Consider the following 13,408-nt stretch of genomic DNA (forward strand, 5'->3'; position numbering starts at 1 on the left):
GGGGAGTGGAGAGGTGGAGTGGAGAGGAGAGAGAAGAGAAGAGAAGAGAAGAGGAGGAGAGGGAGAAGAGATGGAGGGAGAGGAGTGGGTGGAGTGGAGATGGAGAAGAGTGGAGAGGAGAGGAGAGAAGATGGAGAGGGAGTGGAGAGGGATAGGAGATGGAGAAGGAGTGGAGAGGGAGAGGAGAGGGAGAGGGAGAGGAGTGGAGATGGAGTGGAGAGGAGAGGAGTGGAGTGGAGAGGAGAGAAGTGAGGTGGAGGGAGAGGAGGGAGAGGAGTGGAGGGCGAGGAGAGGGAGTGGAGGGAGAGGGAGTGGAGAGGAGAGGGTGGGTGAGTGGAGAGGAGAGGAGTGGAGTGGAGTGGAGTGGAGTGGAGAGGGAGGAGTGGGTGGAGAGGAGTAGGGAGAGGAGAGGAGGGTGGAGTGGAGTGGAGTGGAGATTTGGTGGAGTGGGAGGGAGAGGTGAAGGAGTGGAGAGGAGAGGAGGGAGTGGAGGGAGGAGTGGAGAGGAGAGGAGTGGAGAGGGTGAGAGTGAGAGAGTGGAGTGGAGTGAGGTGGAGTGGAGTGGAGTGGAGTGGAGAGGAGATGAGTGGAGAGGAGAGGAGAGGTGGAGAGAGTGGAGAGGAGGGAGTGGAGTGGAGAGGAGAGGAGTGGAGGGAGTGGAGTGGGTGGAGGAGATGGAGAAGGAGGGGAGAGGGAGTGGAGAGGAGGGAGTGGAGTGGAGGAGAGGAGGAGAGGAGAGGAGTGGAGATGAGTGGACGGGAATGGAGAGGAGGAGAGGAGTGGAGTGGAGTGGAGAAGAGGAGAGGAGAGGAGAGGAGAGGAGAGGAGAGGAGATGGAGAAGAGGAGAGGTGAGGAGAGGAGAGGAGAGGAGATGGAGAAGAGGAGAGGTGAGGAGAGGAGCTGGAGAAGAGAGGAGTGGAGAGGAGAGGAGATGGAGAAGAGGAGAGGTGAGGAGATGGAGAAGAGGAGAGGAGTGGAGAGGAATGGATAGGAGAGGAGAGGAGTGGAGAGGAGAGGAGTGGAGAGGAGATGGAGTAGAGGAGAGGAGTGGAGTGGAGTGGAGAGGAGAGAAGTGGAGTGGAGAGGAGAGGAGTGGAGTGGAGTGGAGTGGTGGAGTGGAGAGGAGGAGAGGAGTGGAGTGGAGAGGAGAAGAGAGTGAGAGGAGTGGAGAGGAGAGGAGAGATGAGTGGAGTGGAGAGGAGTGGAGAGGAGAGGAGAGGAGTGGAGTGGAGTGGAGAGGAGAGGAGTGGAGTGGAGAGGAGTGGAGTGGAGTGGAGAGGAGTGGAGAGGAGTGGAGTGGAGAGGAGAGAGGAGTGGAGAGGAGTGGAGTGGAGATGAGTGGAGGGAGAGGAGTGGAGAAGAGAAGAGAAGAGAAGAGGAGGAGAGGAGAAGAGATGGAGGAGAGGAGTGGAGTGGAGTAGAGATGGAGAAGAGGAGAGGAGAGGAGAGAAGATGGAGAGGAGGAGAGTAGAGAGGAGAGGAGTGGAGTGGAGAGGAGTGGAGAGGAGAGGAGAGGAGTGGAGATGGAGTAGAGGAGAGGAGGAGTGGAGAGGAGCGGAGTGAAGTGGAGAGGAATGAGAGGAGAGGAGAGGGGGAGTGGAGTGGAGAGGAGAGGAGTGGAGGGAGTGGGAGTGAGGGAGAGGGAGAGGAGTGGAGAGGAGTGGAGTGGAGAGGAGTGGAGAGTGGAGTGGAGAGGAGGGAGTGGAGTGGAGAGGAGAGGAGTGGAGTGGAGAGGAGTGGAGTGGAGTGGAGTAGAGAGGATTGGAGAGGAGAGGAGTGGTGAGGAGAGGAGAGGAGTGGAAAGGAGTGGAGAGGAGTGGAGGGGAGAGGAGTGGAGAGGAGAGGAGTGGAGTGGAGTGAGGGAGTGGAGTGGAGTGGAGTGGAGAGGAGTGGAGTGGAGTGAGGTGAGGAGTGGAGAGGAGGGAGTGGAGAGGAGAGGAGGAGGAGAGGAGAGGAGTGGGAGAGGAGAGGGAGAGGAGAGGAGAGGAGTGGAGAGGAGTGGAGAGGAGTGGAGAGGAGAGGAGTGGAGTGGGTGGAGGAGGGAGAGGAGTGGAGTGGAGTGGAGAGGAGAGGAGAGGAGAGGAGAGGAGTGGGAGGGGTGGAGTGGGTGGAGTGGAGATGGAGAGGAGAGGAGAGGTGAAGGAGAGGAGTGGAGAGGGAGATGGAGAGAGGAGAGGAGAGGAGAGGAGTGGAGGAGCTGGAGAGGAGTGAGAGAGTGGAGTGGAGTGGAGTGGAGAGTAGAGGGAAAGGTGAGGAGATGGAGAGGGAGAGGAGTGGAGTGGAGAGGAGTGGATAGGAGTGGAGAGGGAGTGGAGGGAGAGGAGTGGAGTGGAGATGGAGTGGAGAGGAGGGAGTGGAGTGGAGTGGAGGGAGAGAGTGGAGTGGAGAGGAGTGGAGGAGAGGTGGAGAGGAGTGGAGTGGAGAGGAGAGGTGGAGTGAGAGGAGAGGAGAAGTGGGTGGAGTGGAGAGGGAGAGGGAGATGGAGAGGGTGGAGGAGATGAGTGGAGAGGGAGAGAGGAGTGGAGTGGAGTGGAGGGAGAGGAGTGGAGGGAGGAGAGGAGTGGAGTGGAGTGGAGAGGAGTGGAGAGGAGTGGAGTGGAGAGGAGTGGAGAGGGAGGAGAGGAGGGAGGGAGTGGAGAAGTGGAGAGAGAGAGAAGAGGAGGTGGAGAGGGGGTGGAGAGATGGAGTGGAGGAGGAGTGGAGTGGAGTGGAGAGGAGAGGAGAAGGAGTGGAGAGGAGAGGAGAGGAGAAGATGGAGAGGAGAGGAGAGGAGTGGAGTGGAGAGGGAGAGTGGAGTGGAGAGGAGTGGAGAGGAGATGGAGAGGAGAGGAGAGGAGATGGAGTGGAGGAGAGGAGAGGGTGAGTGGAGAGGAGTGGAGGAGTGGAGGGAGAGGAGTGGAGGGAGTGGAGTGGAGAGGAGGGGAGTGGAGTGGAGTGGAGAGGAGTGGTGGAGTGGAGTGAAGTGGAGAGGAGAGGAGAGGCGTGGAGAGGGAGAGGAGGGAGTGGAGAGTGGAGTGGAGTGGAGTGGAGTGGAGTGGAGAGGAGATGGAGAGGAGAGGAGTGGTGAGGAGGGAGAGGGAGGAGAGGAGGTGGAGTGGAGTGGAGTGGGGTGGAGTGGAGTGGGTGAGTGGAGAGGAGTGGAGTGGAGTGGAGAGGAGTGGAGAGGAGGGAGTGGAGGAGGGAGGAGTGGAGAGGAGTGGAGTGGAGTGGAGAGGAGAGGAGTGGAGTGGAGAGGAGTGGAGAGGAGAGGAGTGGAGAGGAGAGGGTGGAGAGGAGAGAGAGAGGAGTGGAGAGGAGAGGAGGGAGTGGAGAGGAGAGGGAGAGGAGAGTGAGAGAAGTGGAGAGGAGAGGAGTGGAGAGGAGGGAGGTGGAGAGAGGAGTGGGAGGAGGGAGTGGAGTGGAGTGGAGTGAAGGGAGAGGAGTGGAGTGGAGAGGAGTGGAGAGGAGTGGAGTGGAGAGGAGTGGAGGAGTGGTGAGGAGAGGAGAGGAGTGGAGAGGAGAGGAGAGGAGTGGAGAGGAGAGGAGTGGAGTGGAGTGGAGTGGAGTGGAGAGGAGTGGAGGTGGGTGGAGTGAGGGAGAGGAGTGGGTGGAGTGGAGTGGAGTGGAGAGGAGGGGAGGAGTGGAGAGGAGAGGGAGTGGAGAGGAGAGGATGGAGTGGAGTGGAGTGGAGTGGAGTGGAGTGGAGTGGAGTGGAGTGGAGGATTGGAGGGAGAGGAGTGGAGGAGGGGTGGGTGGAGAGTGGAGAGGAGTGGAGAGGGAGAGGAGTGGAGTGGAGGTGGAGTGGAGTGGAGAGGAGTGGAGAGGAGTGGAGTGGAGATGGTGGAGAGGAGGGTGGAGGGAGTGGAGTGGAGTGGAGAGGGAGAGTGGAGTGGAGTGGAGAGGAGTGGAGAGGAGAGGGAGGAGGGAGAGGGTGGAGAGGTGGAGTGGAGGAGGGAGAGTGGGGAGTGGAGTGGGAGTGGAGTGGAGAGGAGTGGAGAGGAGAGGAGTGGAGTGGAGAGGGAGGAGGGAGTGGAGTGGAGTGGAGTGGAGTGGAGTGGAGTGGAGAGGAGGGAGTGGAGAGGGAGAGGAGGAGAGAGGGAGTGGAGTGGAGGAGTGGAGAGGAGAGGGAGAGGAGTGGAGTGGAGAGGAGGGAGAGGAGAGGAGAAGGAAGAAAGAGGAGTGGAGAGGAGAGGAGGAAGGAGAGTGGAGGAGAGGAGTGGAGTGGAGTGGAGAGGTGAAGAGTGGAAAGGAGAGGAGAGGAGAAGAGTGGAGTGGAGAGGATAGGGAGATGGAGTGGAGAGGAGAGGGAGGAGAGGGAGTGGAGGAGAGGAGAGAATGGAGTGGGAGTGGAGTGGAGAGGAGGAGTGGAGGGGAGATGGAGAAGTGGAGTGGAGAGAGAGGAGAGGAGTGGAGTGGAGAGGAGGAGAGGTGAGGAGTGGAGGAGAGGAGAGGAGTGGAGAGGAGTGGAGAGGAGTGGAGAGGAGAGGAGTGGAGTGGAGTGGAGTGAGAGGAGGAGTGGAGTGAGGGAGTGGAGGGGGAGGGAGTGGAGAGGGAGAGGAGTAGAGGGAGGGAGAGGAGAGGAGTGGAGAGGAGGGAGGAGTGGAGAGGAGAGGGAGAAGAGGAGTGGAGAGGTGAGGAGTGGAGTGGAGGGAGAGGAGAGGAGTGGGAGAGGAGAGGGAGAGGGTGGAGTGGAGTGGAGTGGAGAGGAGGGAGTGGAGTGGAGGGAGTGGAGTGGAGAGGAGTGGAGAGGAGAGTGGGTGGAGTGGAGAGTGGAGGAGGGAGGGAGAGGGTGGAGAAGAGATGGTGGGAGGGAGTGGAGTGGAGAGGAGATGGAGTGGAGAGGAGTGGAGAGGAGAGGAGTGGAGAGGAGATGGAGTGGAGAGGGAGTGGAGGAGAGAGAATAGAGGAGAGGAGGGAGTGGAGAGGAGGGAGGGAGAGGAGAGGAGAGGAGTGGAGAGGAGAGGAGTGGAGAGGAGAGGAGGAGGGAGATGGAGGAGTGGAGAGGAGTGGAGTGGAGAGGAAAGGAGTGGAGAGGAGAGGAGAGGAGAGGAGTGGAGTGGAGGGAGTGGAGAGGAGAGGAGTGGAGTGGAGTGGAGAGGAGTGGAGAGGAGTGGAGGGAGTGGAGTGGAGTGGAGAGGGAGAGGAGAGGAGAGGAGTGGAGAGGAGTGGAGAGGAGAGGAGAGGAGAAGAGAGGAGGAGGAGAGGAGAGTGGAGTGGAGTGGAGAGGAGGGAGTGGAGTGGAGGTGGAGTGGAGTGGAGGTGGAGAGTGGAAAGCGTGGAGAGGAGAGGAGGGGAGAGGGAGGGAGAGGAGGTAGAGGAGTGGAGAGAGGAGTGGAGGGAGGAGGAGAGGAGTGGAGAGGGGAGAGGTGGAGAGGGAGAGGAGTGGAGTGGAGTGGGAGTGGAGAGGTGGAGATGGAGAGGGAGGAGTGGAGTGCAGAGTGGAGTGGAGAGGAGTGGAGTGGAGAGGAGTGGAGAGGAGTGGAGAGGAGTGGAGAGGAGTGGAGTGGAGAGGAGTGGAGTGGAGAGGAGTGGAGTGGAGTGGAGTGGAGTGGAGAGGAGAGAGAGGAGGAGTGGAGTGGAGAGGTGGAGAGGAGATGAGTGGAGGAGAGTGGAGTGGAGAGGAGTGGAGCTGGAGGGAGAGTGAGAGGAGTGGAGAGGGAGATGGTGGAGAAGGGAGAGGAGAGGGTGGAGTGGATGGAGTGAAGAGGGAGAGGAGTGGAGTGGAGTGGAGTGGAGAGGGAGTGGAGAGGAGAGGAGTGGAGAGGAGAGGAGTGGAGAGGAGAGGAGTAGAGGGAGAGGAGAGGAGTGGAGTGGAGTGGAGAGGAGTGGAGAGGAAGAGATGGAGTGGGAGAGGAGTGGAGAGGAGTGGAGAGGAGGGGAGGAGTGGAGTGGAGTGGAGTGGAGAGAGAGGAGTGGAGTGGAGTGGGTGAGGAGAGAGAGGAGTGGAGAGGAGAGGAGAGGAGAGGAGAGGGAGGGAGATGGAGTGGAGAGGGAGAGAGGAGAGGAGTGGAGTGAGATGGAGAGGAGAGGAGTGGAGTGGAGTGGAGTGGAGGTGAGTGGAGTGGAGTGGAGAGGGAGAGGGAGTGGAGAGGAGAGGAGTGGAGAGGAGATGGAGTGGAGAGGAGGAGGAGTGGAGAGGTGGAGTAGAGTGGAGAAGGAGAGGGAGAGATGGAGAGGAGTGGAGAGGAGAGGAGAGTGGAGAGGAGAGTGGAGTGGGTGGAGAGGAGATGGAGAAGGAGAGTGGAGAGGAGGGAGTGGAGAGGAGTGGAGAGAGTGGTGGAGTGGAGTGGAGAGGAGTGGGAGAGGAGTGGAGAGTGGAGTGGAGTGGAGTGGAGTGGAGTGGAGTGGAGAGTGGAGAGGAGAGGAGAGGAGAGGGAGATGAGTGGAGAGGAGAGGAGTGGAGTGGAGTGGAGTGGAGTGGTGGAGTTTAGTGGAGTGAGTGGAGTGGAGTGAAGGGAGTGGAGTGGAGAGGGCGTGGAGAGAGGGAGTGGAGAGGAGGAGAGGGTGGTGAGGAGTGGGAGAGGAGTGGTGAGAAGAGGAGTGGAGAGGAGTGGAGAGGAGAGGAGTGGAGGAGGAGAGGAGTGGAGTGGGTGGAGTGGAGTGGAGTGGAGAGGTGAGGAGTGGAGTGGAGAGGAGTGGAGAGGAGTGGAGTGGAGTGGAGAGGAGATGAGTGGAGAGGAGAGGAGGGAGATGGAGGAGAGAAGGAGGAGGAGGAGAAGGAGAGGAGAGGAGAGGAGAGGAGGGAGAGGAGAAGAGAGGAGAGGAGAGGAGGGAGTGGAGAGGAGAGGAGAGGAGTGGAGTTGAGGGGAGAGGAGTGGGAGAGGAGAGGAGTGGAGAGGAGTGGAGTGGAGTGGAGTGGGTGGAGTGGAGTGGAGTGGAGTGGAGAGGAGTGGAGGAGTGGAGTGGAGAGGAGGAGTGGAGGTAGAGAGGAGTGGAGTGGAGATGAGTGGAGAGGAGAGGAGAGGAGAGGAGTGGAGTGGAGTGGAGAGAGTGGAGAGGAGTGGAGTGTGGAGTGGGTGGAGTGGAGTGGAGTGGAAGGTGGAGTGGAGTGGAGGAGTGGAGAGAGGGCGTGGAGAGGAGAGGAGTAGAGAGGAGAGGAGTGGAGTGGAGTGGAGAGGAGTGGAGTGGGAGTGGAGTGGAGAGGAGTGGAGTGGAGAGGAGTAGAGTGGAGAGGGAGTGGAGTGGAGAGGTGGAGGGAGTGGAGAGGAGAGGAGAGGAGTGGAGTGGAGGGGAGTGGAGTGGAGTGAGGGAGTGGAGTGGAGTGGAGTGGAGGGAGTGGAGGAGGGAAGGAAGAGGAGTGGAGTGGAGAGGAGTGGAGTGGAGGAGTGGAGTGGAGAGGAGAGGAGTGGAGAGGAGTGGAGAGTGGAGGAGGAGGAGTGGAGTGGAGTGGAGTGGTGAGGAGTGGAAAGGAGAGGGAGAGGGAGAGTGGAGGAGGGAGTGGAGTGGAGAGGAGTGGAGTGGAGTGGAGGAGGAGTGGAGTGGAGGAGAGGAGAGGAGAGGAGAGAGGGAGAGGAGTGGAGTGGAGAGGAGAGGAGAGGAGATGAGTGGAGAGGAGTGGAGAGGAGAGGAGAAGAGAGAGAAGAGGAGGAGGAGAGGAGTGGAGTGGATGGAGGAGAGGAGTGGAGTGGAGTGGAGAGGTGAAGGTGGAAAGGAGAGGAGGGAGAAGAGAGGAGTGGAGAGGATAGGAGATGGAGAAGAGGAGGGGAGAGGAGGGAGAGGAGAGAATAGAGGAGAGGAGGGAGATGGAGAGGAGGAGAGGTGAGGAGATGGAGAAGAGTGGAGAGGAGAATAGAGGAGAGGAGAGGAGATGGAGAGGAGGAGGGAGAGGAGGAGTGGAGAGGAGAGGAGTGGAGAGGAGGAGTGGAGTGGAGAGGGAGGGAGGGTGGAGTGGAGTGGGTGGAGTGAAGAAGGAGTGGAGAAAGGAGAGGAAGGAGAGTGGAGAGGAGTGGAGGAGGGAGTGGAGAGGAGTGGAGTGGTGTGGAGTGGAGAGGGAGTGGAGAGGAGTGGAGAGGAGTGGAGGAGGGAGATGGAGTGGAGTGGAGTGGAGGGAGAGGGAGTGGAGTGGAGAGGAGGAGAGGGAGTGGAGTGGAGTGGTGGAGTGGGTGAGGGAGTGGAAGAGGAGGAGAGTGGAGTGGAGTGGAGTGGAGAGGAGTGGAGAGGAGAGGAGAGGAGTGGAGTGGAGTGGAGAGGAGAGGAGGAGTGGAGTGGAGTGGAGAGTGAGTGGAGAGGGGAGTGGAGAGGGAGAGGAGTGGAGTGGAGTGGAGTGGAGTGGAGAGGGAGTGGAGAGTGGAGTGGAGGTGGAGTGGAGTGGAGTGGAGTGGAGAGAGGAGTGGAGAGGAGAGGAGGGAGTGGAGGGTGGAGGAGAGGAGTGGAGAGGGAGTTGGAGTGGAGAGGAGAGGGAGTGGAGTGGAGAGGAGAGGAGTGGAGTGGAGTGGAGTGGAGTGGAGAGGAGTGGGAGGAGTGGAGTGGAGTGGAGAGGGAGAGGAGGAGGGTGGAGTGGAGAGGAGGGAGAGGAGATGAGTGGAGAGGGTGGAGAGGAGGAGAAGAGAAGAGAAGAGGAGGAGAGGAGTGGAGAAGAGATGGAGGAGAGGAGTGGAGTGGAGTGGAGAGGTGAAGAGTGGAAGGAGGAGAGGTGGAGAGGGATGAAGTGGAGTGGAGAGGGAGAGGAGATGGAGAAGAGGAGAGGAGAGGAGAGAGGAGAGAATGGAGGAGAGGGAGAGGAGATGGAGTGGGAGGAGGGAGTGAGGGATGGAGAAGAGGAGAGAGAGAGAGGAGAGGAGAGGAGCTGGAGAGGGAGAGGAGTGAGGTGAGGAGAGGAGTGGAGAGGAGTGAGAGAGGAGGGAGAGGAGTGGAGAGGAGTGGAGGAGGGTGGAGTGGAGGAGTGGAGTGGAGAGGAGTGGAGTGGAGTGGAGAGGGAGTGGAGAGGAGAGGAGTGGAGTGGAGAGGAGTGGAGTGGAGAGGAGTGGAGAGGAGAGGGAGGGTGGAGGAGGAGAGTGGAGTGGAGATGAGTGGAGTGGAGAGAGGGTGGAGAGTGGGAGGGAGTGAGTGGAGAGGAAGTGGAGTGGAGTGGGGGAGTGGAGTGGAGTGGAGTGGAGAGGTGGAGGGAGTGGAGTGGAGAGGAGAGGAGAGGAGGAGTGGAGGGAGAGGAGATGAGTGGAGTGGAGTGGAGAGGAGAGGAGGGTGGAGTGGGTGAGGAGAGTGGAGAGAGGAGGGAGAGGAGAGGAGTGGAGAGGAGAGGAGTGGAGAGGAGAGGAGTGGAGAGGGAGTGGAGAGGAGAGGAGAGGAGGAGGAGAGGAGTGGAGGGTGGAGAGTGGAGTGGAGAGGAGTGGAGGAGGAGAGGAGGGAGTAGAGGGAGAGGGAGTGGAGAGGAGAGGAGAGGGTGGAGAGGAGAGGAGAGGAGAGAGGAGTGGAGATGGTGGAGAGGAGAGGAGAGGGAGATGGAGAAGAGGAGAGGAGAGGAGTGGAGAGGAGAGGAGTGGAGAGGAGAGGAAGAGAGAGGAGAGGAGAGGAGAGGGAGTGGAGGGAGGAGAGAGTGGAGAGGAGGGGAGAATAGAGGAGGGAGTGGAGTGGAGTGGAGTGGAGTGGAGAGGTGGAGTGGAGAGGAGTGGAGTGGAGAGGGAGTGGAGAGGAGAGGAGAGGAGGGAGAGGGAGAGGGGAGAGGAGGAGGGTGGAGAGGAGAGTGAGGGAGAGGAGTGAGAGTGGAGAGAGAGGGAGTGGAGTGGAGAGGAGTGGAGTGGAGAGGGAGTGGAGTGGAGTGGAGTGAGTGGAGTGGAGTGGAGTGGAGTGGAGTGGAGAGTGGAGAGGGAGGTGGTGGAGTGGAGAGGAGTGGAGTGGAGAGGAGTGGGAGTGGAGTGGAGGAGTGGAGTGGAGAGGAGTGGAGTGGAGAGGAGTGGAGAGGAGAGGAGAGGAGTGGGTGGAGAGGTGGAGAGGTGGAGTGGAGTGGAGAGAGTGGGTGGAGTGGAGTGGAGAGGAGGAGAGAGGAGTGGAGTGGAGTGGAGTGGAGAGGAGAGGAGGAGAGGAAAGAGTGGGAGGGAGTGGAGTGGAGTGGAGTGGAGAGTGGAGTGGAGAGGAGTGGAGAGGAGTGGAGTGGAGAGGAGAGGAGAGGAGTGGTGGAGAGGAGAGAAGGAGATGAGTGGAGAGGAGTGGAGTGGAGTGGAGTGGAGTGAAGGAGAGGTGGAGGAGAGGAGAGGAGTGGAGGGAGAGAGAGGGAGGGTGGAGTGGAGTGGAGAGGAGTGGAGTGAGAGGGGAGTGGAGTGGAGGAGGAGAGGGAGTGGAGTGGGAGTGGGAGAGGGAGTGGAGAAGGAGGAGGAGAGGAGTGGAGAGTGGAGTGGAGTGGAGTGGAGTGGAGAGGAGAGGAGTGGAGTGGAGAGAGTGGAGGAGGGAGTGGAGAGGAGAGGAGTGGAGTGGAGTGAGTGGAGTGGAGTGAGTGGAGGAGTGGAGTGGAGAGGAAGAGGAGAGGAGAGGTGGAGAGGAGTGAGGGAGAGGAGTGGAGTGGAGTTTAGTGGAGTGGGTGGAGTGGAGGTGGAGTGGAGAGGAGAGGCGTGGAGAGGAGTGGAGGAGGAGTGGAGTGAGTGGAGAGGAGTGGAGTGGGTGGAGGAGGAGTGGAGTGAAGAGTGGAGTGGAGAGGAGTGGAGTGGAGAGGAGGAGTGGAGTGGAGAGGAGTGGAGAGGAGTGAGGTGGGAGTGGAGTGGAGTGAGTGGAGTGTGGAGAGGAGTGGAGTGGAGAGGAGTGGAGAGGAGTGGAGTGGAGTGGAGAGGTGGAGTGGAGAAGTGGAGTGGAGGGAGAGGAGTGGGTGGAGGAGAGGTGGAGGATGGTGGAGAGGGTGAGGGTGGAGTGGAGTGGAGAGGAGAGGTGGAGAGTGGAGGAGGAGGTGGGAGAGGAGAGGGAGGAGGTGGAGTGGAGTGGAGAGGAGGGAGAGGAGATGGAGTGGAGTGGAGGTGAGGAGTGGAGTGGAGTGGGTGGGTAGTGGAGAGGAGAGGTGGAGTGGGTGGAGTGGAGGGTGGATGAGTGGAGTGGAGTGAGAGGGAGTGGAGAGGAGTGGAGTGGAGAGGAGAGGAGAGGTGGGTGAGGAGAGGAGTGGAGAGGAGAGAAAGAGGAGTGGAGAGGAGGTGGAGAGGAGGGAGTGGAGAGGAGTGGAGAGGAGGGTGAGAGGGTGGGTGGAGAGGGAGAGGTGTGGAGAGGGGAGAGGGAGGAGGAGTGGAGTGGAGTGGAGAGGAGGAGTGGAGTGGAGAGGAGAGGAGTGGAGTGGAGTGGAGAGGAGGGAGAGGAGGGAGAGGAGAGGAGAGAGGAGTGGAGTGGAGAAGAGATGGAGGAGAGGGAGTGGAGTGGAGAGGAGTGAAGAGTGGAAAGGAGAGGAGAGGAGGAGAGGGAGTGGAGAGGATAGGAGATGGAGAGGGAGGAGGGAGTGGAGAAGAGGAGTGGAGGAGAGGAGTGGGAGATGGAGGAGAGGAGGAGAGGTGAGGAGATGGAGAAGGAGGGAGAGAATAGAGGGAGAGGAAAGGAGCTGGAGAGGGTGGAGGTGAGAGAGGGAGTGGAGAGGAGTGGAGAGGAGGGGAGGGTGGAGTGGAGAGGGGAGTGGTGGAGTGGGTGGAGTGAGGAGTGGGTGGGAGTGGAGAGGAGGAGGAGTGGAGGGGAGTGGAGAGGAGAGGAGTGGAGTGGAGTGAGGGAGAGGAGAGAGGAGATGGAGTGGAGTTTAGTGGGTGAGGTGGAGTGGAGTGAGGGAGTGGAGAGGAGAGGAGAGGAGAGGTGAGAGGAGGTGGGTGGAGTGAGGAGAGGAGGTGGAGTGGAGGGAGTGAGGTGGAGTGGAGTGAAGAAGAGGAGGAGGGAGAGGGTGGAGGAGGGAGAGGAGAGGGAGTAGAGTGGAGAGGAGTGGAGTGGAGTGGAGAGGGAGTGGAGTGGAGAGAGTGGAGTGGAGTGGAGGAGAGGAGTGGAGTGGAGAGTGGAGAGGAGTGGAGTGGAGGGAGTGGAGTGGAGTGGAGAGGAGAGGAGTAGAGAGGAGTGGAGAGGAGAGAGTGGAGAGGGTGGAGTGGAGTGGAGAGGTGGGGGTGTGGAGAGGAGAGAGTGGAGTGGAGAGGAGAGGGTGGAGAGAGAGGGGAGAGGAGAGGAGTGGAGAGGAGATGGTGGAGGAGTGGAGTGGAGGGAGTGGAGTGGAGTGGAGTGGAGAGGAGAAGGAGGAGTGGAGGGAGTGGGAGGAGAGGGAGGAGTGGAGGAGGAGAGAGGAGAGGAGAGGAGTGGAGAGGAGGGAGAGGAGTGGAGAGGGAGAGAGGAGTGGAGAGGAGTGGAGAGGAGGAGTGGAGTGGAGAGGAGAGGAGTGGAGATGGTGGAGGGAGTGAAGAGGAGTGGAGTGGAGAGGAGAGTGGAGGGTGGAGGGTGGAGGGTGGAGTGGAGGAGGGTGGAGGAGAGGAGTGGAGAGGAGGGGAGGTGGGAGTGGAGTGGGTGGAGTGGAGTGGAGGGAGTGGAGTGGAGAAGTGGAGGTGGAGTGGAGTGAAGGAGAGGAGGGCGAGGGAGGAGAGGAGTGGAGAGGAGTGGAGTGGGTGGAGTGGAGAGGAGTGGAGTGGAGTGAGGTGGAGTGGAGTGGAGAGGAGGGTGGAGTGGAGAGGAGTGGAGAGGAGGAGAGTGGTGAGGAGGGAGTGGAGTGGAGTGGAGAGGAGTGGGTGGAGTGGGTGGGTGGGTGGAGTGGAGTGAAGAGAGAGTGGAGAGGAGGGCGTGGAGAGGAGAGGAGTGAGAGGGAGAGGAGTGGAGTGGAGGAGTGGAGAGGAGGAGAGGAGAGGAGAGGAGTGGAGAGGAGAGGGAGAGAGTGGAGTGGAGTGGAGTGGAGAGGAGTGGAGGGAGAGGAGGGAGTGGAGTGGAGTGGAGAGGAGTGGAGGAGTGGAGTGGAGTGGAGTGGGTGAGGTGGATGAGTGAGGTGGAGAGGAAGGAGTGGAAGAGGAGTGAAGAGAGGAGAGGAGTGGAGAAGAGATGGAGGAGAGGAGTGGAGTGGAGTGGAGAGGTGAAGAGTGGAAAGGAGGAGTGAAGAGGAGGAGTGGAGAGGGATAGGAGATGGAGAAGAGGAGAGGAGAGGAGAGGAGAGGAGAGAAGTAGAGTGGGTGGAGATGGAGAGGAGGAGAGGTGAGGAGATGTGGAAGAGGAGAGAATAGAGGAGAGGAAAGGAGCTGGAGAGGAGGAGAGGTGAGGAGAGGAGTGGAGAGGAGTGGAGAGGAGGGGAGAGGAGGGAGAGGAGAGGAGTGGAGTGGAGTGGAGTGAGTGGAGTGGAGTGGAGAGGTGAGTGGAGAGGAGAGGAGCGTGGAGGAGAGGAGGAGTGGAGGGAGAGGAGTGGAGAGGAGTGGAGTGGAGAGGAGTGGGTGGAGTGGAGTGGAGTGGAGTGGAGTGGAGGGAGAGGAGTGGAGGAGAGGAGAGTGGAGTGGAGTGGAGGTGGTGGGTGGAGAGGAG

The sequence above is a fragment of the Oncorhynchus masou genome, chromosome 8 (genome assembly GCF_036934945.1).
Source record: "Oncorhynchus masou masou isolate Uvic2021 chromosome 8, UVic_Omas_1.1, whole genome shotgun sequence".
NCBI classification, from domain to species: domain Eukaryota; kingdom Metazoa; phylum Chordata; class Actinopteri; order Salmoniformes; family Salmonidae; genus Oncorhynchus; species Oncorhynchus masou.